The sequence below is a fragment of the Saccopteryx leptura genome, chromosome 2 (assembly GCF_036850995.1).
Source record: "Saccopteryx leptura isolate mSacLep1 chromosome 2, mSacLep1_pri_phased_curated, whole genome shotgun sequence".
NCBI lineage: Eukaryota > Metazoa > Chordata > Mammalia > Chiroptera > Emballonuridae > Saccopteryx > Saccopteryx leptura.
In genome coordinates this window covers 328609289-328633875 of record NC_089504.1, presented here as the reverse complement: position 1 = coordinate 328633875, position 24587 = coordinate 328609289, and the positions used below count along the sequence as shown (strand labels likewise).

General features: G+C 46.9%; 2 long non-coding RNA genes across 3 annotated transcripts in view; one reads left to right on the top strand and one right to left on the bottom strand.

The window, feature by feature from the left end:
- LOC136391628 (uncharacterized) overlaps positions 1-24587 on the top strand; it is a 63370-nt gene that overhangs the window by 15778 nt on the left and 23005 nt on the right. The gene's annotated exons all lie outside the window — the stretch shown is intronic.
- LOC136391630 (uncharacterized) lies at positions 9723-13976 on the bottom strand. Its single transcript, XR_010748877.1, has 5 exons — positions 13841-13976; positions 12819-12897; positions 11881-12159; positions 11682-11780; positions 9723-11405 (listed from the first exon to the last, which is right to left on the bottom strand). It is a non-coding gene; the product is annotated as an uncharacterized lncRNA (long non-coding RNA).

The following is a 24587-nucleotide window of genomic DNA, read 5'->3' as shown; positions in this document are numbered from 1 at the left end:
TCTATGCCTCATTTTCCCCACCTGGAAAGTAAGCTCAGTGATATTCACATCACAGGGTTGTGGCAATGGCGAAAGGAGAGAATGTTAACGAAAGTACTGGTGCCTCCCACCTATCTCACTTAAACAGTGAGCTCACCTTAGCGCACCTGAGGCTTCAGCTAGTGACTGCACAGCTCCCACAAGCTCCACATCCCAACCTTGGCTTTCCTCATCTTTCTCTCTGCCTCAAGTATCTTACAGTGTGCACTTCCCTCTCATTCTCAATATTATTAAATGATCTTGTGTTTGCTAAACAGTCATGAGAAGAAAATGAACAAGCATTGCTGGAAAGTGTAAGTGCAGGGAGGGAGAGTGAAATGCTGATTCAGGCTGTGTGATTTACCCATCATCACACTAGGCATATTTTGGTGTCTTATGGCAGCCTCCAAACAGCTGCACAATTTGGGGAGCCTTGACACCCTACCTCCTCAGCACCCTATCACGAGTTATCAGTGAAGAGCCACAGCCTCGGGCTCCCAACCTAGTGTGTGCAGTGTCATAGGAATGCAGGCTGGAATGGCACCTCAGCTAAGTGCCCTTGGCCAGCACAGGACGGGGGACCTTACCAAACCTTACGTCTTAGTCATCTATATTAGTGAAATAAGAATAGGAAAAGTACTTCCTTGGTAAGTAACTAATATTAATATCTGTTACGGGCTTGAAGTTCAGTGCCACATCTCCCAAATTCAAATGTTGAAATCCTAACTCCAGTCTGATAGTAATAAGAGGTGGGGTGTTTGGAGGTGATTGATCATGAGGATAGAGCCCTCATGAATGGGATTAATCACCTTATAAAAGAGACCCCAGGAGAAGATGGCTGTCTATAAGACAGGTAACAGGTCCTCATCAGACACCCAGTTTGCTAGCTCCTTGGTCTTGGACTTCCCTACCTCCAGAACTATGAGAACTGTTTGTTGTTTAAGCCTCCCAGTCTATAGTATTTTTATTATAGCAGCCCAAACTAAGACAATATTAATATCAGCATTAGTATTATTTTAGCTTTCTGGTCTTGGGAAATGTACTTATTCAGACAGATCAGATTCTACAGGTTACAGAGAAGAGAAGCCACTCAACCAAGGTCAAGTAAAAGAGAATAGTGAAGAGATAGAACAGAATCTCAAGAAAATGGAGTACAGGAAGTACAGCCAAGCTTCACAGGAACTAGAAAGCCATCTCCCCTCCCCTCCACATGTGTGCACACACAGAGAGAGAGAGAGAGAGAGAGAGAGAGAGTTTTTCCATCATTGTTTCTCTCTCTCCATTTGCTCCATTCTCTGAGCTTCCTGGCCAGGGCCCAGGCACTGCATTTCTTCGTCATATTCTAGAAAAAAGATGACCATATTTTGGCCAGATTATGGTTGGTTCTTTGGGGGTAATATATGGCACTCCTTGGTCTAATTGTCAAGTGTGGGTCACAGGGTACTAGGATCACTCTGCCCATGGCATGTGGGTTAAGTCCCATTGAGCTAGAAGATCTACCATAAGTAAAAATTTCAGATCACAAATTTTACTTGAAATAAAAAGACTGCTAAATTTCAATTTTCATAGAAAAAAATTTTTTTATTCATTTTAGAAAAGAAAAATATTTTTATATTACATTATTTACTTCTCCATGGTTTTTTTGTTTTTATTTTTATTAAATTTAATGCAGTGACATTGATAAATCAGGGTACATATGCTGACAGAAAACATCTCCAGATTATTTTGACATTTGATTATGCTGTATACCCTTCACCCAAAGTCAAATAGTCTTCCGTCACCTTCTATCTGGTTTTCTTTGTGCCCCTCTCCTCCCCCACTCCCTCTCTCCTTCCTTGCCCCATCCCTCCTCACCCCCCACCCCCACCCCCATTACCATTACATTCTTGTCCATGTCTCTGAGTCTCATTTTTATGTCCCATCTATGTATGGATTCATACACTTCTTAGTTTTTTCTGATTTACTTATTTCACTCTGTATAATGTTACCAAGGTCCATCCATGTTATTGTAAATGATCAGATGTCATCATTTCTTATGGCTGAGTAGTATTCCATAGTATATATATACCAAAGCTTTTTTTTTTTTTGTATTTTCCTGAAGTTGGAAAAGGGGAGGCAGTCAGACTGCCGCATGTACCTGATCCACCTGGCATGCCCACCAGGGGGCGATGCTCTGCCCATCTGGGGCGTTGCTCTGTTGCAACCAGAGCCATTCTAGCGCCTGAGGCAGAGGCCATGGAGCCATCCTCAGTGCCCAGGCCAACTTTGCTCCAATGGAGCCTTGGCTGCCGGAGGGGAAGAAAGAGACAGAAGAAGGAGAGGGGGAGGGTGGAGAAGCAGATGGGCGCTTCTCCTGTGTTCCCTGGCCGGGAATCGAACCCGGGACTCCTGCACGCCAGGCCGGCGCTCTACCACTGAGCCAACCGGCCAGGGTCTGTACCAAAGGTTTTTAATCCACTCGTCCACTGACTGACACTTGGGCTGTTTCCAGATCTTCGCTATTGTGAACAATGCTGCCACAAACATGAGGGTGCATTTCTCCTTTTGGAGCAGTTCTATGGTGTTCTTGGGGTATATTCCTAAAAGTGGGATAGCTGGGTCAAAAGGCAGTTTATTTTCAATTTTTTGAGGAATCTCCATACTGTTTTCAACAGTGGCTGCACCAGTCTGCATTCCTACCAGCAGTGCAGGAGGGTTCCCTTTTCTCCACATCCTGGCCAGCACTTATTCTGTGTTGTTTTGTTGATGAGGACCATTCTGACTGGTGTGAGGTGATATCTCATTGTGGTTTTAATTTGCATTTCTCTAATGATTAGTGATGTTGAGCATTTTTTCATATGCCTATTGGCCATCTGTATGTCCTCTTTGGAGAAGTGTCTATTCATTTCTTTTTCCCATTTTTTGTTTGGATTGTTTGTCTTCCTGCTGTTGAGATTTACAAGTTCTTTATAAATTTTTGTTACTAACCCCTTATCAAATGTATTGTAAAATATGTTCTCCCATTGTGTAGTTTGTCTTTTTATTCTGTTCTTATTGTCTTTAGGTGTGCAAAAACTTTTTAGTTTGATATAGTCCCATTTGTTTATCCTGTCTTTTATTTCACTTGCCCATGGAGATAAATCAGCAAATATATTGTTCCAAGAGATGTCAGAGAGCTTACTGCCTATGTTTTCTTCTAAGATGCTTATGGTTTCACGGCTTACATTTAAGACTTTTATCCACTTTGAGTTTATTTTTGTAAATGGTGTAAGCTGGTGGTCTAGTTCAGTTTTTTGCATGTAGCTGTCCAATTTTCCCAACACCATTTGTTAAAGAGGCTGTCTTTACTCCATTGTATTTCCTTACCTCCTTTGTCAAATATCAGTTGTCCATAGAGCTGTGGGTTTATTTCTGGATTCTCTGTTCTGTTCCATTGATCTGTATGCCTGTTCTTATGCCAGTACCAGGCTGTTTTGAGTACAATGGTCTTGTAGTATAGCTTGATATCAGGAAGTGTGATACCTCCCACTTTATTATTCTTTTTTAAGATTGCTGAGGCTATTCGTGTTCTTTTTTGGTTCCATATAAATTTTTGGAATATGTGATTTATATCTTTGAAGTATGTCATTGGTAAATTTTTTTTGTATTTTTTTGTATTTTTCCGAAGTTGGAAACGGGGAGGCAGTCAGACAGACTCCCGCATGCACCTGACCGGGATCCACCCGGCATGCCCACCAGGGAGCGATGCTCTGCCCATCTTGGGGCATCACTCTGCCACAATCAGAGCCATTCTAGCGCCTGAGGCAGAGGCCACAGAGCCATCCTCAGCACCCGGGCAAACTTTGCTCCAGTGGAGCCTTGGCTGCGGGAGGGGAAGAGAGAGACAGAGAGGAAGGAGAGGGGGAGGGGTGGAGAAGCAGATGGGCGCTTCTCCTGTGTGCCCTGGCCGGGAATCGAACCTGGGACTCCTGCACGCCAGGCCAACGCTCTACCACTGAGCCAACCAGCCAGGACCTGCCTAAGGAAATTTAATGTAAAGGGGAATCATTGCATAGCTTTAACGTTAGGATAGTTGCCAAATGGTCCTTTAGGAAGATGCACCTCACCTGTGCTATATGAGCTACTTACTGGAGGTGGGGAGAACCATTAGGAAGCCTCATAGGAGTCCAGGCCTATGGTAAATTATAGTCCATGATTTTTCCCTGTTAAAAGCTGGTTTTTCTTTTTCCCTAAACTATCATTAGGGTACCATAATGTTAGCTTCCTCATAAAATAACTTCAGCCCTCACTACTCCCCAAAGACTATAATATTCTTCGTTCATTGAACATACAGCTTCTCAGGCTCACAAAATTTCTAATGTGTTTAACATTTCCCACATATTATTAAAGGTAACAATCATTTGAACAACTTCCTCTTTCTGGTAAGCTGTGGAGTTTTAAAATGCAGATGTTACTACAACAAAATTTTACAGACGAAAGTAATTTTAAAATCAGTCATTCTAACATCTACCACAATTTGGGCCATATTAAGTTTTACCAATTTGTGTTCATGGACCAATGATATTAAAATACTGTTAACTCAAGTGAAGATCCACTCAGCTTTCTCTATGTAAGATCCTTCTCACTCTAAAAAAAGTAAAAAAAGGAAAAATTAATAAAGTAAAATAAAACAAAACAACTGGGCTTGGAATACCAAATTATTTTAAGTTCATATTTTCCCAGAACTTGAAGTCATGATTAATTACATACTTTATCAAATTAATGCCACTCAAGAACATGTTACAAAGTGTCATACATATACAAGAGAAATAGATTCTTATATATTTGACTTCTCCAGGCAGAAACTGACTTATATCAAGTATTCATGAACAGCTAGCTGTAGTGAAACTGTGAAAATCAGAAAACAAGAGAAAGGAAAAATTTAAATCTAATGAAGGATGCATAGAGCAAATGAAAAATAGGGCTGCACACAGGCAGTTTCTTGAACAGCGGCTGCTCTTTTTTTCTAGCATATATATTAAGCACCTGCAGGAGGTGATCACTTTAAAGACTGTACACTTTTTAGTGTTCATGCCTCCAAAATTAAAACATTGCATATCAAAAGTTTTGTTTTCAAAGATAATTTAGAATGCTTTCGATAAAAAGCTAATCTTATCTCCAAATGCATATGCAGTGTGCGTTTGCTATTGAATCAGAATCAGACTATGTCTTTACAGAAGTAGGGTAAAACTTTCTGGAGTAAAATTTTTCCCTAAATGATGAACTTGTTGGGCTCTCCGTCTCAGAAACATGCTCCCGTCCCCTTCCCTTCCTCCCAGGCTTGTTACCTTTACCCCTTTCTCTTAAGCTCCTTCTTTTGCTTCTGTAACGTGTTTCCTGAACCCATTTCTTCTATGGCTCACTTCTGCCTCTGTGGTTTTCTAAATAAACTTTTGCTTATTTATAAAACTGATAAAAGTATCAAGTTGCAAATGTTTATTTTCTTTAATAGATCTGGGTATGAGAACCACAAGCAATTATCAGCTGAAATATGACAGAGGGCAGATTTATTTAAGGGCTAAGTGAAAAGTCTAGCTTTGTTTTAATAACTGCAAAGGGCTCTTTAACAGTCAATTGCTTTTTAGTAAACAGGCACGTCTTAAGAGTTACATCTACAAGAGCTCTATTTATTCACTGAAAGGTCTTCAGGTCTTCCTGTGGTTTCTCGTGTGTTAAGAAAACAGAAAGGACAGGCTAACCTAAAAGGGAAAAGAACCGTACCATGCACACATCTCGGAAACAACTGTTTGGCTTTCGGACCAGATTCTTCAGACCTTTTTTAAAAAATCTTTATGTTCCTTTATTGGAGCAAGATTCCTGACCAGTATACAGTGATGTATTTACTAAACAGAGACCTGTGCAGAAATTACATACTATCCATCTAGATAGGTTTCCATTACACTTTGCCTATTGATGGGATAGTTCCATTTATAAAGTTTTATACATCAAAGAGCTTTGAATCTGACCAGGCTGTCCATTAATCCATCTCTGAGAAAGTTAAGTGGCATTTAATTTCAGCTACTATATTTTACAGCATTAAAAAGCTTAGGCATTAGGTAGCTTCTCAAAATGTTGTTCCCTACATAGTGGCATTGAGCAGATGGAGCACCATCCCGCATCTCGCCCAGAATCGCACAGAAGGGTCTTATTTGAGAACAATACACTAAATAGCTGGTACTTAGAAACAAAAGTACTCCTGAGTTTCTTAACCACCAATAGGAGCTTCTTACTTTGAGTCTGTCTTCTCGGCCATTTTATAGCGCCAATAGAGACTCGCCAGCAATAGCCCCATTGTGTAACTCGGCAGTAGAGCACCAGGTCTGTCTGATGGTGGTGGCAGGCACTATTCTATCCAGGTAAATACAGACCCATTTTTTTTAAATGCCAATTTCAAATACAAAATAAAGGGTACAACTTACTCAGAACTGAGTTTTGGAGCAATCTGGTATCCCAAATGATTTAAAATTGATAGTAAATTGTACTCATGATGTTTCCCAGCTATGGAGACATTAATACATTGATTGAAATCCCTTTACTCAGTCTACATAGCCCTGAGGTCATCCTGCAAAGTGCGTATCAAAAAATATGGAGTTAGGCAACCAAGTTTGACAATATGTTACACAAGTCAAACTTGAAATCTGTACTGAGAGAAAAGCATCAAACCCTTTGTGTACACATTTAGTTTTATTGTAACAAAGCAACTTGTACACTTTGAACGTTTAAAACTGAACATTTTTCCTTTCCAGTGAAACAAAAAGAAAATTTAAAAATAAACAGGAACAAAATTACAATAAAGCAATGTCAATTCTGAATAAGATCCTACAGGTTCTGCTGATTCTCCCATCGAGTGGCAGGGCTCAAGTCATCATTAGGAGAGAATTTTATTTTAAAAGTGTCATCTTAAACTGCAAGGATGTCCGTTAAACATCACAATTAAACATGCCAAAGGAGAAGCTATGTTGTCAAAATGCCCACTTAACCCACCCAAACATCTCAAACCCATCCTTTGATGACCTTCTATAACCCCCCCATTTTTTTAGTTTTTTTCCTTTTTTTAAACAAGAGAAAGTAGATACATGTTGGTAAATGCTAACTGTCCATATTCACATAGAGACACTAATCTCTGAGCCCAATATACAGAGAAAGGAGGAAAAAAGTTGGGGCGGCGTGCTGGGGCTGGGGCGGTGTGCTGGGGCTGGGGCTGGGGCTGGGGCTGGAGCGGCGTGCTGGGGCTGGGGCGGCGTGCTGGGGCTGGGGCTGGGGCTGGGGCGGCGTGCTGGGGCTGGGGCGGCGTGCTGGGGCTGGGGCTGGAGCGGCGGCGTGCTGGGGCTGGGGCGGCGTGCTGGGGCTGGGGCTGGAGCGGCGGCGTGCTGGGGCTGGGGCGGCGTGCTGGGGCTGGGGCTGGAGCGGCGGCGTGCTGGGGCTGGGGCGGCGTGCTGGGGCTGGGGCTGGAGCGGCGGCGTGCTGGGGCTGGGGCGGCGTGCTGGTGCTGGGGCTGGAGCGGCGGGGCGTGCTGGGACTGGGGCGGGGCGTGCTGGTGCTGGGGCTGGAGCGGCGGCGTGCTGGGGCTGGGGCTGGGGCTGGGGCGGCGTGCTGGGGCTGGGGCGGCGTGCTGGGGCTGGGGCTGGGGCTGGGGCGGCGTGCTGGGGCTGGGGCTGGAGCGGCGGCGTGCTGGGGCTGGGGCGGCGTGCTGGGGCTGGGGCTGGAGCGGCGTACTGGGGCTGGGGCTGGAGCGGCGGCGTGCTGGGGCTGGGGCGGCGTGCTGGGGCTGGAGCGGCTGGGGCGGCGTGCTGGGGCTGGGGCTGGGGCTGGAGCGGCGGCGTGCTGGGGCTGGGGCGGCGTGCTGGGGCTGGGGCTGGGGCGGCGGCGTGCTAGGGCTGGGGCTGGGGCTGGGGCGGCGGCGTGCTAGGGCTGGGGCTGGAGCGGCGGCGTGCTGGGGCTGGAGCGGCGGCGTGCTAGGGCTGGAGCGGCGGCGTGCTGGGGCTGGGGCGGCGGCGTGCTGGGGCTGGAGCGGCGGCGGCGTGCTGGGCCCGGCCCGGGCTCCTGCTTATGGAGAGGAGGCGGAGGGCGGGCGGCTGGGCTCCTTCACTCACGCTCCGCGCTCTAGCTCGCAGCTCGTTCTCACCGAGCCGCCTCCTCCTCCACCTCCTCTTCCTCTTCAGACCTTTTTGACAGCACCCAGGGTCAAGCCCGGGGAAGGGAAGTGGGGTTACTTCCGAGCCAGCCAAGGCAAGGGGCGTGACGTTGGGGTCCCCCCTTTTCTCGATGCAGGCCGGTGCCACCCCCAGCGAGCGGACCCTCATCCTCCTCTCTCCCCACCCTCTCCTCGCCTCTCCTCCCCGCAATGGGGCTCGCGCTCGCTCCCCGCCCGGTCCCAGCAGACAGAGCCCTGAGCCTGGAGGACAGGAGTCAGGGTCCCAGGCTGCGTCCGTCCCCTCCGGCCTACGTGCCCAGACGACCCTTCTTCAGAGCCCGAGCCAGCGAAAACCACCAAAACCGCCACAACCACCACAACTGCCAAAACCGCCAGTACCGCCACTCTCGGCTGGCGGCTGCGGGGCCGGTCCCACCCAGCTCCTCACACTCACCTGCCTCCCCCGACGGTCCCCGCACCAGCTCCTGCGGCCCCGCCCCCGCCGCCTGCTCCTGTTCCCGGCCGGAGCGCCTTCCTGCTCCTGGCATGCTACTGCTGCCCTTTCACCGACCGCCACCTTACAAGCAAACCGCCAGCTGCAGACAGACACTTGCGGGACAAACCATCTGGGCACTTACCTATATATACCTGACCTAAAGACAAAGTTATTTGTAAAATCTCTTACTCTAGTTACAAAAATATTATCAAGAAAGTTTGAAAAATACAGAGAAGTGTGAACAACAAATTGTCCACAATTCTGTTTTAGAATACCGTTTGACATTTTTTCAAATAAATCTTCAAGTCTATTTACTTAGCAAACTATTTCTAAAAGTAAAATTATTTGGTAAAATAGACCATTTTTAAGGTGTTACTACATATCGCTGGACTTTTTTAGTGTGTGTGACAGAGACAGAGGGAGAGAGAGAGGGACAGCCAGGAAGGGGGAGAGATGAGAAGCATCAATTCTTCCTTGTGCCACCTTAGTTGCTCAGATTACTTTCTCATGTGCCGTGGGGGGGGGGGGGCTAGTGACCCCTTGCTTAGGCCAGCTACTTTGGGTTCAAGCTGGTGAGCCTTGCTCACATCAGATGAGCCCACACTCAAGTTGGCAACCTTTGGGTTTCAAACCTGGATCCTCTGCAACCCAGTCCCACACTCTATTCACTGCACCACTGCCTAGTCAGGATTGCTAAACTTTTTTATTAATTTTTTTCTTAACAATAGCAGGTTTCATTTATAGACAAATATTGGGGCTGAGGATTTATTAACTAATGTTCTATAAGCTGCTGAAATACATAACACTATATCACTATATTTTCCATTTTGTTGTCTGCCTCTATATTTATGGTAAGTTTGTTCTATTTTCATTTTATACACAGTAATTAAGTTTTAAATAGATAGGGTTTGTTTTTGTTTTTTAAATGAGAAGAGGGGAAACAGAGAGAGACACACATAGTATTTTGAATACATCATTGTTTTAGTTTCACTATGGTTACATATTTCTAGATAACAGTTAATTCATATCTATAAGCTACAAATCAGGTGGTAAGTCATTCAAAGTACAGTTATACAATAACTTGAATAGTAATAACAATATCGGTACAAACTTCTAAAAGATTAGTACTAATTAATAACTCTATTTTACTGTTGTTGTGAGTCAAGGGCGCAGAGAGAGATAGCAGACGAAATCATCAAGGACTAGCAAAGGACCACCGCTTGCTCAGGCAAATAGCCTTGAGTTCATGTAGTGTCCTAATTCTTTTTTCACAAGACTACAAAAGGCTTGCTATTTAAGAAACTGACATAGCATTAAGAGTAACTTTTACTTAAAGATACATAGAGTGCACCTGCAAGATAGCTAGTAGCAACATAATGTCAGAAGGCATTAATTGCTATTGCTGCTATGAATCCCACTACATTCCTCTCCTTATTCTTGGAAAATACAAAAATCTCATGAGAATGTTTTACTGAGAAAAGCCTAGCAACTGCCTTCAGTGACAAAACAAGTCTTTTAACAAAACATTCTTTACTTGCCAGCTGCGCTCCTATCCAAGGCCACGCAACAGGCCACTCCACTCCACTTTACCTAAGATTTTAATGTCTAGTTAAACTTTATTCATTTACTATATTCATACACTAGTTAAGTTCTAACTTTATTCTTTCTAACATGATTAATAAGAAGAAATTCTCCTACAAACTTAACCCTTTATGAGGGATATCATGGCCAGCCTCTTATGTTTATGAGCCCAGTTCAAGGGGCTTGCAGGCTTTTCTATGGAACTTACACCTTCTGTCTCATTTCCAAAGAAATTACTACAAATCTACAGGGAAAGCATGGTACTATTATCCCTGTGCCATAAATAATAGCACAAACCCAGAAAAGGGGGGATATAAGGCCAGATTAATTCAAAAGGTCAAAGGGAGAAGTATCGTTATGCCTTTCCTTTGCGGTGACTTTGTCAACCCGCAGCCGTTGGTCTTCACTGTGGTGACTCTATCAACCAGTAGCCATCGATCTTCTTTTGCTGTGACTTTGTCAATCAGGAGCTGTGGATCTTCTCCTGCTGTGACCTTGTTAGCCAGCATTAGTGGATCGGCTCGCGACAAGTAAGAAAGGGAATGAAGATAAGGGATAGTTGACAAACAAAAGAAAAGCCACATCAGTCGAGCTGAGCTGGGGAAGATGAGGGAAGCTCAGGACAACCTCAGAAAAAGGCTGCCTTATGCGGCAGGATGCAGAGAACAAATGAGGGCAGGAGACTCTTACAAGGTGATGAAGGTGTCATTGTGGGAGCTGAAATTCAGCACAGAAATGCTGCAAAGCCTCTGCTTTGGACAGAGAGCCACACAGGACAGCGACTCATTCCTGCAGGAGCAGAGCTTACACACACTCGTAGTGGCTTTCTCTTCAGTTGCAGAAGACAGTAGTTGGGTTGGTTCTGGTTACAGAGATAATTATATAATACCTTCCATGACTCCAGGCAAGCTTAGCTGTGAACTCTGAATAAAATCCAGAAGTGAAAGTACCACGTCCGATTGTTCTGCAGGAGCTGTAGTCTGCTGCAGGTTGTTCAGCCTTATCCATACGATTAAGGTTGACAGTGAGCCCCAGGTCCACTGATTGAATTGTGACCTGAGGAGCGCTTGACTGCTGTGCTTGAGAAGCGTTTCGATGAGAAGGTGTTATTCTGGGTGCTCTGGAGATTCTGTCTTTTGCTGAAGGGTGGCCACATTGCTGTAAAAAAATGGATCAAAAGTGGAGGGTTCAGGAATGAAGTGATGGGCTAAAAAGATGAATAAGGAAAGATAATATGGGCAATAATAAGTAAAATATTAGTAAACAAGAAAAAATAGTAAGAAGAGTAATGAAGATAAGGATAGTTTAAAAACAAAAGAAAATCTCATTAGTCAAGATGAGCTGGGGAGGATGTGGGAAGCTCTCGAAGACATAAGGAAAAGACTGCTTTGTGCGGCAGGATGCAGAGAACAAATGAGGATAGGGGTAACTTACAAGGTGGCAAAGGTGTTATTGTCCTTGCTGGGCTGCAGCACAGCCAGGCTGCGGAGAGTCTGCTTTGGGCCAAGAGCCACCCAGGACAGCGTCTCATTCCTGCAGGAATAGAGATTACACACACTCGTGGTGGCTTTCTCTTCAGTTGTAGAAGACAGTAGTTGGGCTGGTTCTGGTTACAGAGATAATTATAGAATACCTTCCATGACTCCAGTCAAGCTTAGATGCAGACGCTGAAGAAAATCCAGAGGTGAATGTGCCACCTCAGTGTGCTCTGCAGGAGCTGTAGTCTGCTGCAGGTTGTTCAGCCTCCTCCATAGGATTAAGGTTGACAGTGAGCACCAGGTCCACTGATAGGATTGCGACCTGAGGAGCGCTTGACTGCTGTGCTTGAGAAGCGTTTCGATGAGAAGGTGTTATTCTGGGTGCTCTGGAGATACTGTTTTTGCTGAAGGGTGGCCACATTGCTGTAAAAGAACTGGATCAAAAGTGGGAGGTTAAGGAATGAAGTGATAGGCTAAAAAGATGAATAAGGAAAGATAACATGGATGCTGGCCTGTTGGCTAAGTGATGGAGCGTCGCCCTTGCTTGCAGAAGACCTGGGTTTGTTTCCCGGTCATAAAACACAGGAGAAGCACCCATCTGCTTCTCCAGCCCTCCCCCTCTCCTTCCTCTCTGTCTCTCCCTTCCTCTCCTGCAGCCGAGTCTCCATTGGAGCAAAGTTTTCCGGGCGCTGAGGATGGCTCTGAGGCCTCTGCCTCAGGTGCCAGAGTGGCTCTGGTCACCACAGAACGATGCCCCGGATGGGCAGAGCATCGCCCCCTGGTGGGTGTGCCGGGTGGATCCCGGGCGGACTCATGCTGGAGTCTGACTGCCTCCCCGTTTCCAGGTTCAGGAAAAAAAAAAACAAAAACAAAAAAAAAACCCAGAAAGATGATATGGGCAATTACTAGTAAAATACTAGTAAACGGAAAGAATAGTAAGAAGGGTAATGAAGAAAAGGATAGTTCACGAACAAGAGAAAATCACATCAGTCAAGATAAGCTGGGCTTGATGTGGGAAGCTCACGAAGACCTAAGGAAAAGACTGCCTTGTGCGGCAGGAGGCAGAGAACAAATGAGGATAGGGGAAACTTACAAGGTGGCAAAGGTGTCATTGTCGGTGCTGGATGCAGCAAAGGCACGCTGCGAAGAGTCTGCTTTGGGCCGAAAGCCACCTGTTACATCCTAGGAGACAGGCCACAGCAGACACAAAGTGAATTTTATAAGTTTTATTGCAGACCTGCACAGGGACTGCAGGCAACCCATGCAAGGGAGCACTGCAGCCCTCCAAACCTGCGCAGGGGATGCAGGTAACCCACACAGGGGAACACTGCAGCCCCCCAAACCTGCGCAGCCAACAAACTGCGCAGGGACTGCAGCCCCCCCAAACCTGCACAGGGACTGCAGCTAACCCACACGGGGGCACACTGCAGCCAACCAAACCTGCGCAGCCAACAAACTGCGCAGGGACTGCAGCCCCCCAAACCTGCACAGGGACTGCAGCCCCCCAAACCTGCGCAGGGACTGCAGGCAACCCACGCCTCCGAAGAGACTGGAGCACTGCAGCCAACCAAACCTGCGCAGCCAACAAACTGCGCAGGGACTGCAGGTAACCCACACAGGGGAGCACTGCAGCCAACCAAACCTGCGCAGCCAACAAACTGCGCAGGGACTGCAGGTAACCCACACAGGGGAGCACTGCAGCCAACCAAACCTGCGCAGCCAACAAACTGCGCAGGGACTGCAGCCCCCCAAACCTGCACAGGGACTGCAGCCAACCAAACCTGCGCAGCCAACAAACTGCGCAGGGACTGCAGCCCCCCAAACCTGCACAGGGACTGCAGCCCCGAGCTTCTAAAATGGCTCCTTTTTATAGGGTGGCTATCTAGGATGAGCAAGCATCATACAGAAGCTGATGTGGCTGTTAGTCATTGGCTAGGGAGGTCGTGCGCAGTTACAGGGGGGGTATTACTCAGTGGAGAATTTCAAACATAAACTTCTGATAAGGGTCTCTGACTCAATGCAGGATGTTGCTGAACTCTTTGTTCTCGGTGTCATAGGGACCTTGTACACTCTTGGCATCCCCAGCATGTCAGTACTCCTTGAATCTAACACCACCCAGGACAGCGTCTCATTTCTGCAGGAATAGAGATTACACACACTCGTGGTGGCTTTCTCTTGAGTCGTAGAAGACTAGTTGGGCTGGTCTGCTTACAGAGATAATTCTATAATACCTTCCATGACTCCAGACAAGCTTGGCTGCGGACTCTGAAGAAAATCCAAATGTGCATGTGCCACCTCAGGGTGCTCTGCAGGAGCTGTACAGATGAGCTGGGACAGATGTGCAGAGCTCAGGATGTCTTCATAAATAGTCTGCCTTATTCGGCTGGATGCAGAGAATAAACTAGAACAGGGGAGTCTTACAAGGTGCTTAGCTGTCATTGTCGGTGCTGGGCCAGCACAGGCACGATGCGGAACCTCTGCTATGGGCCGAGAGCCACACAGTTCAGCTACTCATTCCTGCAGGAGAAGAGTTACACACACTCGTGGTGGTGCCTTTCACTTCAGTTGTTGAAGAATGTAGTTCTGCTGGTTCCCGCAGGCTTATTCTGATGTGCTCCTAACAGAACATGATTGTGGGGCTGAGTCTATATCGTGGGGATCCGTGGCTGGGCACATCCATTGTGCCCCACAGCCCCCTGTGGGTGTTAGATGACCTGTGCCCTTTGGGTTATCTGCCCATCTGGCCTGAAGCAAAAGCCACCCCCTTGGAAAATGGCAAAGAGTTCCTTGATTACAGTTTCCCCAGCCCCTCATCTGAGGAGGAAGCAGCCCCTGTGGCTGTGTAAGATCTGCAGTGAGCAGAGAGGGGTAGGGTGCCCAGGACGACTGGGTGGGGGTACTGGGGCCTGATCTGGGCCCTCCCCATTTGGGGGAAGTTCATGTTGTCAGTGGGAAGGACTTATCTGAAGGTCGAGGAGGACCTACTGAGCGGTGACCAGGGAGAAGGGTGGGAGGGTTCAGCTGCTGGCTTGCCCATTTTCACAGTGCAGAGGTGGCAGTGGGCCCTGGTTCTGGTACTCCCGGGGTCTCTGGTTTCGGTGGGAAGCCCCTCACACTCAGTATAGGTCATGTGGCATGGCGGGAGGTCTATAATTATGGCTGCTCTAGGTTGAGTGTTTATTATGAGCCTGCCACTGCGCATAGTTATCTACATGTATGAGTTCATTTCATCCTTTCACAACCCCCTATGTGGGTGCTATTAGTATCCCCTTCTGATGGGGTAGTGGACACTCGGGAGGTTCACTAACTCAGGGGCACCGAGCTGGTTCCTGCGGGAGCCAGAAATAAATGCAGCTGTGCTGTGCTGTGCTGTGATGATGCTACCCCAAAGTCCCTTCCAGTGTTAAGGTTCTATAATCCTACCTCTGACCCCATTTTAGGGGAAGAATTCGAGGTTCAGTGAGGCAGAAACAGGTGGGGTGCTTAAACCAGCATCTCCTAACCCCAAATCCAGGGCTTTCGTCACGGTACCAGGATCTGAAGTGGGGCCACACCATAGGACGTTGGCAGGCAGCTTCCAGGGAGGGTCATGGGACAGGGAGGGCGGGAACCGAATGAGCCCAGCAGAGGGAACATGGGAACATGCCCCTGCTTTTCCAGATGTGGATTTTTTTTTAATTTTTTTATTTTTTTTTACTTACTTTGTTTGACACTTGGTATGTGCTTTTAATCTGAGAATCCATAAAATGTCTTCAGTTATGGAAACTTCACAGCCAGGCTGTCCTGGAGTATTGCTGTCCTGCCATTTTATGTCACCACTTCTGCAAATCCTGTTGGTCACTTTGTAGAGCCTCCCAGTCCATCCTCCATGGCTCCCAGCTGCTTGTGTTTATTTCTTTATTTTTCTGGGTAAACTGTTCAGTACTGTCTTCCAGTTCACTAACCCTTGGGGACTACCTCCCAACTGCTGGTGGTGGTGACCATCTTTCTCAGCATCAGCTTCCCTTAGGTGCTTTGGAGTTTGGGTTTGTGGGCTCATCTTGAATAAGAATCAGTTTCTCCCTCTTTCTCTCCTTGCCCATCACCTGCACCCAGGTCCTGGGTGCCCCAGTGCTGAGCCAGGTGTCTTGGATTATTGATGAGCTGCGTGACCTTGGTGATAATGAAAATATTCTCAGAGCCAATCATCAAAGGGGTGGGGGGAGGTGCGGCCTGGCCAGGCCCTGGTTATGTGCGTACTGCCGCCAGCTCCTCTAGGCGTTCATAATCTTAGGGAAGCTCTAGGCTGGAGGTGGGGGGACCCTCTGCTTTCTTCAGCTTCTTTTCCCAAGTGGGAAATTCCTTTACCAGCCCCGATGTTCAGCTGTGGTCCCCCACCTTCCCTGGGACACTTGTAGTCTCTGTGCCCTAGAAGACCAAGCTCCTGGTTTTCTCCATCTGCTTCAGGACCCAGAGCTCCACAGGTTATGCCTTCAGCTTCTCAAAATAGTAAATATTTGGGTTTCTCATCCATTAAGATACTCATCTTTGCCTGACCTGTGATGGCGCAGTGGATAAAGCGTTGACCTGGAAATGCTGAGGTCATTGGTTCGAAACCCTGGGCTTTGTGAGCACTGAATGTGAGTGGGTTTTGGAGCCCAGTGTGTGTTTTTACTTGCCCGCCGGGTGCAAGCTAGAATTAAAGATGACAGCCCATCAGTTCTTGGCTCCGTTGTTTCTTTACCGACTGTCCGAATCCAATGCGAACCTGCATGGGACTGGCTGCTTTGATGGTGGCCCTGGCCGTGGCTCCTGGCTTTACACCTCCCTTTCAGCTTGAGGTCCTTCTGGTCCTCAGGGGATCCCATTTAAGATGCAGCTGTCTGTGAGAGAGGAAATTCCTTCAAGCAGTATCTTGGTGGAGACACCTTAGCAGGATGAAATGATAGTCACCGCTGAGCTGTTAGAAGACAGAGATGAAGGAGCTGTCATGGAAAAGAAGATGGGTGAAAGGAAAGACGAATTTAGCAAGCATAATATCAATAACTTAGTGGAGGCTGCAGCCGTAGCTGTCCCTGTCCGTCCCCACCACACGTTACCTCTTACCCTTGATAGTCCTGGGATCCCACATGCAGGACCCACCACCAGCCCGTCCTAATCACTGGAGCTCTGAGGTGCCTAGAAAATCTGAAATAGCTCAGGATAAATTTTCTTATCTTTCCTAAGGCAAAGAATATCAGGGTGTGAGTAATGCTATCAGTTTGTCCTTGAATTTCTAGAGGCCAGTAAAACTTAGCAAGATGAAGAGTGCTGCATTCTGTCTCTGCAGTGCCAGGCAAACTGTGCACGTGCTGTAGGTGCGGACAGGCTGGAAAAGTGTGCGTGTCTCTGATTCTGGGAGCCGGTGGGTACCGTACCCGGGTGCTGCCTTTTCCTGCCTGCTTTCGGGGAGGGAGAGTGACAGGGTAATTGGTTTCCTAATGCCTCTTTTTACCCATTGGAAAGATAGCTAATCACAACAAAGAGTTAGCTAAATAGAAAGATAGAAGGAGCATTTAAAATGTCATTTTAAGTGCTGCATATAGCTGGTTCTGAATCTGTGATAAAAATTAGGAGTTCTGTCCTTCAGGAAAAACCACGTCCTGATGGAAGAACTTGAATTTTCTGGTGGAGACTCTTATACCGCTCTGTCCAAATACTCTTATCTGTCTTTTGGATGCTTCACTGCCATCATCTTTGTTTGTATTTTCAAGTATTTCTTTCTGGAGTGAGGTGACTGCTGGTTAAATGTCCCTGGGGCTGTTCGGTTGGCGTGGCTGCCAGTTTTCTGCAGAAGTGCCGTGGTTTGTGCTTCAGCGCCTCTGTTCTTTAAGGCCTCCCAGTCTGAGGCGTGGGTTCATTCAGGCACTCGGCACATGTTTATTGAGCATCTTCTATGTGCCAGGCAAAACAGCTCTTCTCATGGGAGGGAGACCACAGTTAAGTAAAATACCCACTTTTCCACAGATGGTGATAAACTGCTCAGGGTAAAGGGGGAAAGGGTGCTGGGGAAATGGGGGTAGCTGTTATTTTGTATGGGGGGTCAGGGAAGCTTTTCCTGATATAATGACATTTTGAGCAGAGCTCTGAAGCACACTATATGTTTGTAGGGATGAAAAGCATTCCAAATAGAGGTTATGGTGAGTGCAAAGGCCCCGAGGCAGGGGTATGATTGCTGATTTTAAGGAATAGCAAAGAGACCAGTGTGACTGGTGTCAGTCAGAGTTCAGAGAGTAGGTCGGAGACATGGCAGGGGGGTCAGATCATGATGGTTCTTGTCAACCATTGTAAGGATTTTGGCTTTTATTCTAAGTGAAATGAGGAGCCCTTGAAGGTCTGGAGTGAAGGAGAGACTTGACCTGAATCCTCCTCCACTTTTTAAAGGATGCTCTGGCTGCTGTGTTGAGAATAAATTATAGTTATAATATCAGAGTCAGTATCATGATATTCTATCATTCTTACTTAGTATTGCCCCAGATATTTAAGTTCTTGACTGAAATTTAAGAAATTTTCATTTTTAAAAATATTATAGGCTCTGGCCAGTTGACTCAGCAGTAGAGCATTGGCCTGGCGTGTGGAAGTCCCAGGTTCGATTCCCAGTCAGGTCACACGGGAGTAGTGGCCATTTGCTTCTCCACCCCTCCCGCTACCCGTGCTCTCTCTGTCTTGCTCTCTCTCTTTCTCTCTCCCCTCCCCTTTCACAGCGATGGCTCAAATGGTTCGAGCACTTTGGTCCCAGGAGCTGAGGATAGCTCCATGGCCTAGCCTCAGGCACTGAAATGGCTCAGTTCTGAGCATCAAAGCAGCGGCTTCAAACAGAGCATCGCCCCCTAGTGGGCTTGCCAGGTGGATCATGATCAGGGCACATGCGGGAGTCTGTTTCTCTGCTTCCCTGTCTCAATAAAAAAATATATGAGGCCTTGGCCAGTTTGCTCAATGGTAGAGCATTGGCCCTGCATGTGGAAGTCCCAGGTTTGATTTCTGGCCAGGGCACACAGGAGAAGCACCCATCTGCTTCTCCAGCCCTCCCCCTCTCCTTCCTCTCTGTCTCTCCCTTCCCCTCCCCCAGCAAGGCTTTATTTGAGCAAAGTTGGCCTGGGTGTTGAGGATGGCTCCATCGCCTTTGCCTCAGGCACTAGAATGGCTCTGGTTGCAATGCAGCAATGCCCCAGATGGGCAGAGCATAGCCACCTCGTGGGCATGCCAGGTGGATCCTGGTTGGGCACATGCGGGTGTCTGTTTGACTGCCTCCCTACTTCTAACTTCAAAAAAATACAACAACAAAAATATGTATATACATATACATTTTACTCCTCTGGTTATGCAATTAACATGGATCACTGACATTTATAATGCATTAAAAACAAAGTAATACACACCCAAAATATCAATAATCTTGCCGTTTCTCACTGCTAACATTTTTGCATATTTACTTCTGATTGTGAGTTTTTTTCCTTATATTTTTGAACTCATGTATTAAAATGTACATATAAGTAGTTCTTAGTATAATCAAGAACTCTTTGTAAACATTCTGTTATATGGAGATTCTGCTCATTTAACACATTAAGTCTTTCCTTTTATTAATAACTGTAATATATATTTGTGTGCATAGCTTCTTTTTTGTGTGACAGAGACAGAGAGAGACTGAGAGAGGGACAGACAGACAGGAAGGGAAAGGATGAGAAGCATCAATTCTTTGTGGCTCCTTAGTCTTCTTAGTTGTTCATTGATTGCTTTCTCATATATGCCTTGACAAGCAGTGCTAGTGACCCCTTACTCAAGCCAGTGACCTTGGGCTTCAGGCCAGAGACCTTTGAGCTCAAGCCAGTGACCAAGGGATTATGTCTATGATCCCACGCTCAAGCCAGTGACCCTGCGCTCAACCTGGTGAGTCCACACTCAAGCTGGATGAGCCCGCACTCAAGCTGGGGACCTTGGGGTTTCGAACCTGAGTCCTCCACATCCCAGTCCGACACTCTATCCACTGTACCACTGCCTGGTGAGGCTTGCATTACTTTTCATTTATCTTATAATTAGTTGGTATGTGATTTTAATCATTTTATTTTATTATTTTTTTTTTTAGCAAGAGAGAGGAAGACAGGAAAGGATAGAGATGAGGAGCATCAACTCGTAGTTGCGTCATTTTTAGTTGTTCATTGATTGCTTCTGGTATGTGCCTTGACAATGAGGCTCAAGCCAAGCCATGACCCCTTGTTCAAGCCAGTGACCTTTGCGCTCAAACCAGTGATGATGAGATCATGTGGATGATTCCATGCTCAAGCTGGGAAGCCTGTGCTCAAGCCAGTGACCATGGGGTTTCAAACCTAAGACCTCAGTGTCCCAGGTTGACACTGTCTACTGTGCTACCAACAGTTAGGCCATTTTAATCTTTTTAAATAAGAGCACCTCAGTCCTGGCTGGTAGCTCAATAGAGCATCGGTCTGGCAAATGGACAACCAGGTTTTATTTCCAGTCAAAGCAACCATCTGATTCTCACCTCCTCCCTCTCCCCCTTTTCTTCCTCTTCCTTTCCCATGGCCAGTGGCTCAATTGGTTTGAGCATGGCCCTGGGCACTGAGGATAGATCAGTAGTCTGAGTGTGACAGCCTCAGGTGCTAAAAATAGCTTGATACTTGAGCATCAGCCTCACATGGGGTTACTGGGTAGATCCCAGGGTGCATGCAGAAGTCTGCCTCACTATCTCCCCTCCTCTCAACCAAAATAATTTTTTTTAAATAAGAGCATGTTAGTGGTATTTTCTGAGTCTTTTGCTACATGATAATAGCTGTTGCCTTTACACAAAGAAGGTAACTTTTTTTTTTTTTTTTTTTACAGAGACAGAGAGTCTATCTCAGAGAGAGGATAGATAGGGACAGACAGGAATGGAGAGAGGTGAGAAGCATCAATAATCATTTTTTTGTTGCAACACCCTAGTTGTTCATTGATTGTTTTCTCATATGTGCCTTGACCGTGGGGCTACAGCAGACTAAGTAACCCCTTGTTCGAGCCAGTGACCTTGGGTCCAAGCTGGTGAGCCTTGCTCAAACCAGATGAGCCCGTGCTCAAGCTGGTGACCTCTGGGGTCTCGAACCTGGGTCCTCCACATCCCAGTCTGAGCTCTAGCCACTGCGCCACCACCTGGTCAGGCAAAGAAGATAACTTGATTGATAATACAATTAACCATAATCTTTCCCACTCAGAATTCTGTGGATTTGCCCTTGTTGTCTACCCAACCACATGTGAAAAAAGCCACCATGAAAGAGAGACAGCAAAAGGAACTGTGAGAATTGGTATTTAGGGAACTAGGGATGATAATGAAAGTGTAAAAGAGATATAAATAAGGTTTTTTTTTTATTTTTTTATTTTTAATTTTTCTTAAGTGAGAAGCAGGAAGGCAGAGAAACAGACTCCCACATGTGCCCCATCTGGATCTACTCGGCAAGCCCCCTATAGGGTGATGCTCTGGCCATCTGTGGCCGTTGCTGCGTTGCTCAGCAACTGAGATAATTTATTTTATTTTATTTATTAAATGAAAGGCCAGAGGCAGAAAGACAGACTCCTGCATGCACTCCAACTAGATCCACCCAGCCAGCTCTCTCTGGGGTAATACTCTGCCCATCTGGGGCTGTTGCTCTGTTGCTCGGCAACTGAGCTATTTTAGCACCTGAGGTGAGGCCATGGTACTATCCTCAATGCCTAGGGCCAGCTTGCTCGAATGAGCCATGGCTGTGGGAGGGGGTATGAGAGAAAGAGATGGGAGAGGGGGAGGGGTGGAAAAGCAGATGGTCACTTTTCCTATGTGCCTTGACTGGGAATCGAACCAGGGACTTCTACATATTGGGCCAATGTTCTACCGCTGAGCCAACCAGCCAGGGCCACAACTAAGCTATTTTAGCACCTGAGGCAAGGCCATGGAGCCATCCTCAGCGCCCATGGCCAACTTGCTCCAACTGAGCCATGGCCGCAGGAGGAGAAAAGAGAGCTAGAGAGAGAAGGGAGAGGGGGATAGATAGAGAAGCAGATGGTCACTTCTCCTGTGTGCCCTGACTGGGAATTGAACCTGGGTCGTCTATACGCTGGGCTGACGCTCTACCATGGAGCCATCTGGCCAGGGCCTATTATTAGGAATTTGACCCCTCAAGTTAAATATTTGTGTGTCTTATATTTATTTTACATTTTTCTATTTCTTCATCTTTATGTTCCACATTGCAAATCTCTTCATTTTTATCTTCCAGCCTTTATTTTATATTTTTATGTTTCTGCATGGTGTTTTTAATTTCTAGGAGCTTTTGTTATCCTCCAATTGTTCCTTTTTCATAGCATTTTTTTTCCTGTGACATAGACAGAGAAAAGGACAGATAGGGACAGACAGGAAAGGAAAGAGATGAGAAGCATCAGTTCTTCGTTGCAGCATCTTAGTTTTCGTTGATTGCTTGTTCATTGATTGCTTTCTCATATGTGCCTTGACTAAGGGGCTACAGCAGAGTGAGTGACCCCTTCCTCAAGCCTGAGACCTTGGGCTCAAGCCAGTGACCTTTGGGCTCAAGCCAGGTGAGCCCACGCTCAAGCCAGCAACCTCTGGGTTTTGAACCTGGGTCCTCTGTGTCCCAGTCTGATGCTCTATCCACTGTGCCACCACCTGGTCAGGCAACATAGAATTTTCTTATTTGAGGAATTAACCTATATATATTTAAGTACCTGCATTTAACTTGCCTACTTTACTTAATTAAATAGCCACATATCTGATTTTTTTCCATTTCTAGAAGTGCCTAAATGGAAGATGGATGCCCTGCCACAAGTGTGAAGGCTTAAAAGGCTTAAAACAACAATTCTTTATTTGCTTACAATTCTATAGTTTGGGCTGACTGCCAAAGATGGTTCTTTTGCTGGTTCTCCTGGGGTCATTTCATGGGCTGCAGTCATTTGGCAGTTTGACTGGGGTGGAGGCAGAGGAAGGCTCACTCCTCTGCAGTTGGTGCTGGCTGTTGGCTGGGCATCTTTGTTCTTTTCCGTGTGGCTTCTCGTCCTCCAATACACGGGACTAGGCTCTCCTTTATGATGGCAGCAGTGTTCCAAGTGATGAGACGGGAAACTTCCGGGCCTCTTGAGGCCTGGTCAGATATCACATGTTACTTCTGCCACATTTTATTGGCCAAAGCAAGTCACAAACCTAGACCAGTAACAAGAGGTGGAGAAATAGACTCTACCTTTTGATAGGAGAAGAGGAAAATAATTTGGGCCATGTTTGATCTACTAAAACTTCCCAGGCAGCTTCTCCTGCTGTCTTGGTCACCTAAGGCTGGCATAAGGGATGGGGACTTAAACAACAGGAGTTTATTTCTCACAGATATGGAGTCTGGAAGCCTAAGATTAAGGGTCCAGCAGATTTGTTTCTGGTGTCTCTTCTTATAAGGACATTAATCCCATCATGGGGTCCACCCTCATTTAAAGCTGATTACCGCCCAAAGGCCTCATTTCCAAATACCATCACATTGGAGGTGAGGGCATCAATTTACAAATTTGGGAGTGGGGCTTGATTCAGTCCACAGCCCCCTCTAAGAGCTAGTACTGCTCGTAGGTAACCTGAGTTAAAGCCTTGACATTTGGCATGTGTTCAGTAGTCTCAGCTGATGGATACTTGTTGGGTGTCCAGCATGTGCTCTCACTGGGGGTGCACTGGGCTCCTGCCCTCATGGAGCTTTTGATTAGATGTAGCAGATAGACATGTAATAGGCAATCATGACAGTGTGTGCTGCAGTGATCTGCATAGTTCTGAGGAAGCTTCTGGATTAAAGTAATTGCCTGAAGGCTGGATTTCCTCAGGGGAGAGAAAAAAAACAAACAGCTCATCCAAAGGCCTGGAGGGAAGAGATGGCTTAGCCTGGTCAGGGAACAGAGGCTGTGTCTGGCTGATCCAGGGTGTGGGGGCCCGCAGGAAAGGAGAGCTGAGGCTGGGGAGGAAGGCAGGGCCTGGCCCAGTTCTGGGGCCTTATTGGCCATGCTGTGAAGTGTACCTTGCTGTTAGAGTTCCTGGGAGGCTGGCAAACGTTCTCTCTTTCTCCATGAGCCTTCTCTGCCAAGGTGGGTTGCCCCTTTAAGAGACCCCTCCCCCCCCTTTTTGAGAGAGAGAGAGAGAGAGAGAGAGAGGCAAAGAAAGAGAGAGAGACAGGATAATCAAGTATGTGTCCTGACCAGGGAATTGAACCTGGCAATGTCCACGCTCTGGGACGATGTTCCAACCAACCGATCTATCTGGCCAGGGCTTAATTTTTATTGATTTTTAGAGAGAGGAAGGGAGAGAAAGGGGAGGGGGAAGGGAAGCATTTGTTGTCACTCAGTCATGCATTTTTGGGGGGGATGCAGTGGTTGGTTGCTTCCCGTGTGTATACCCTGACCAGGGATTAAACCCACAACCTTGTTGTTTTGGGACAACACTCTTTAACTGACTGAGCTAACTGGCCAGGACCTAAGAGACTCCTTTTTTTTTTTTTTTTTTTTTTGTATTTTTCCGAAGCTGGAAACGGGGAGAGACAGACAGACTCCCGCATGCACCCGATCGGGATCCACCTGGCACGCCCACCAGGGGGCGATGCTCTGCCCCTCCGGGGCGTCGCTCTGTTGCGACCAGAGCCACTCTAGCGCCTGGGGCAGAGGCCAAGGAGCCATCCCCAGCGCTCGGGCCATCTTTGCTCCAATGGAGCCTGGCTGCGGGAAGGGAAGAGAGAGACAGAGAGGAAGGAGAGGGGGAGGGGTGGAGAAGCAGATGGGTGCTTCTCCTGTGTGCCCTGGCCGGGAATTGAACCCGGGACCCCTTGCACGCCAGGCCGACGCTCTACCACTGAGC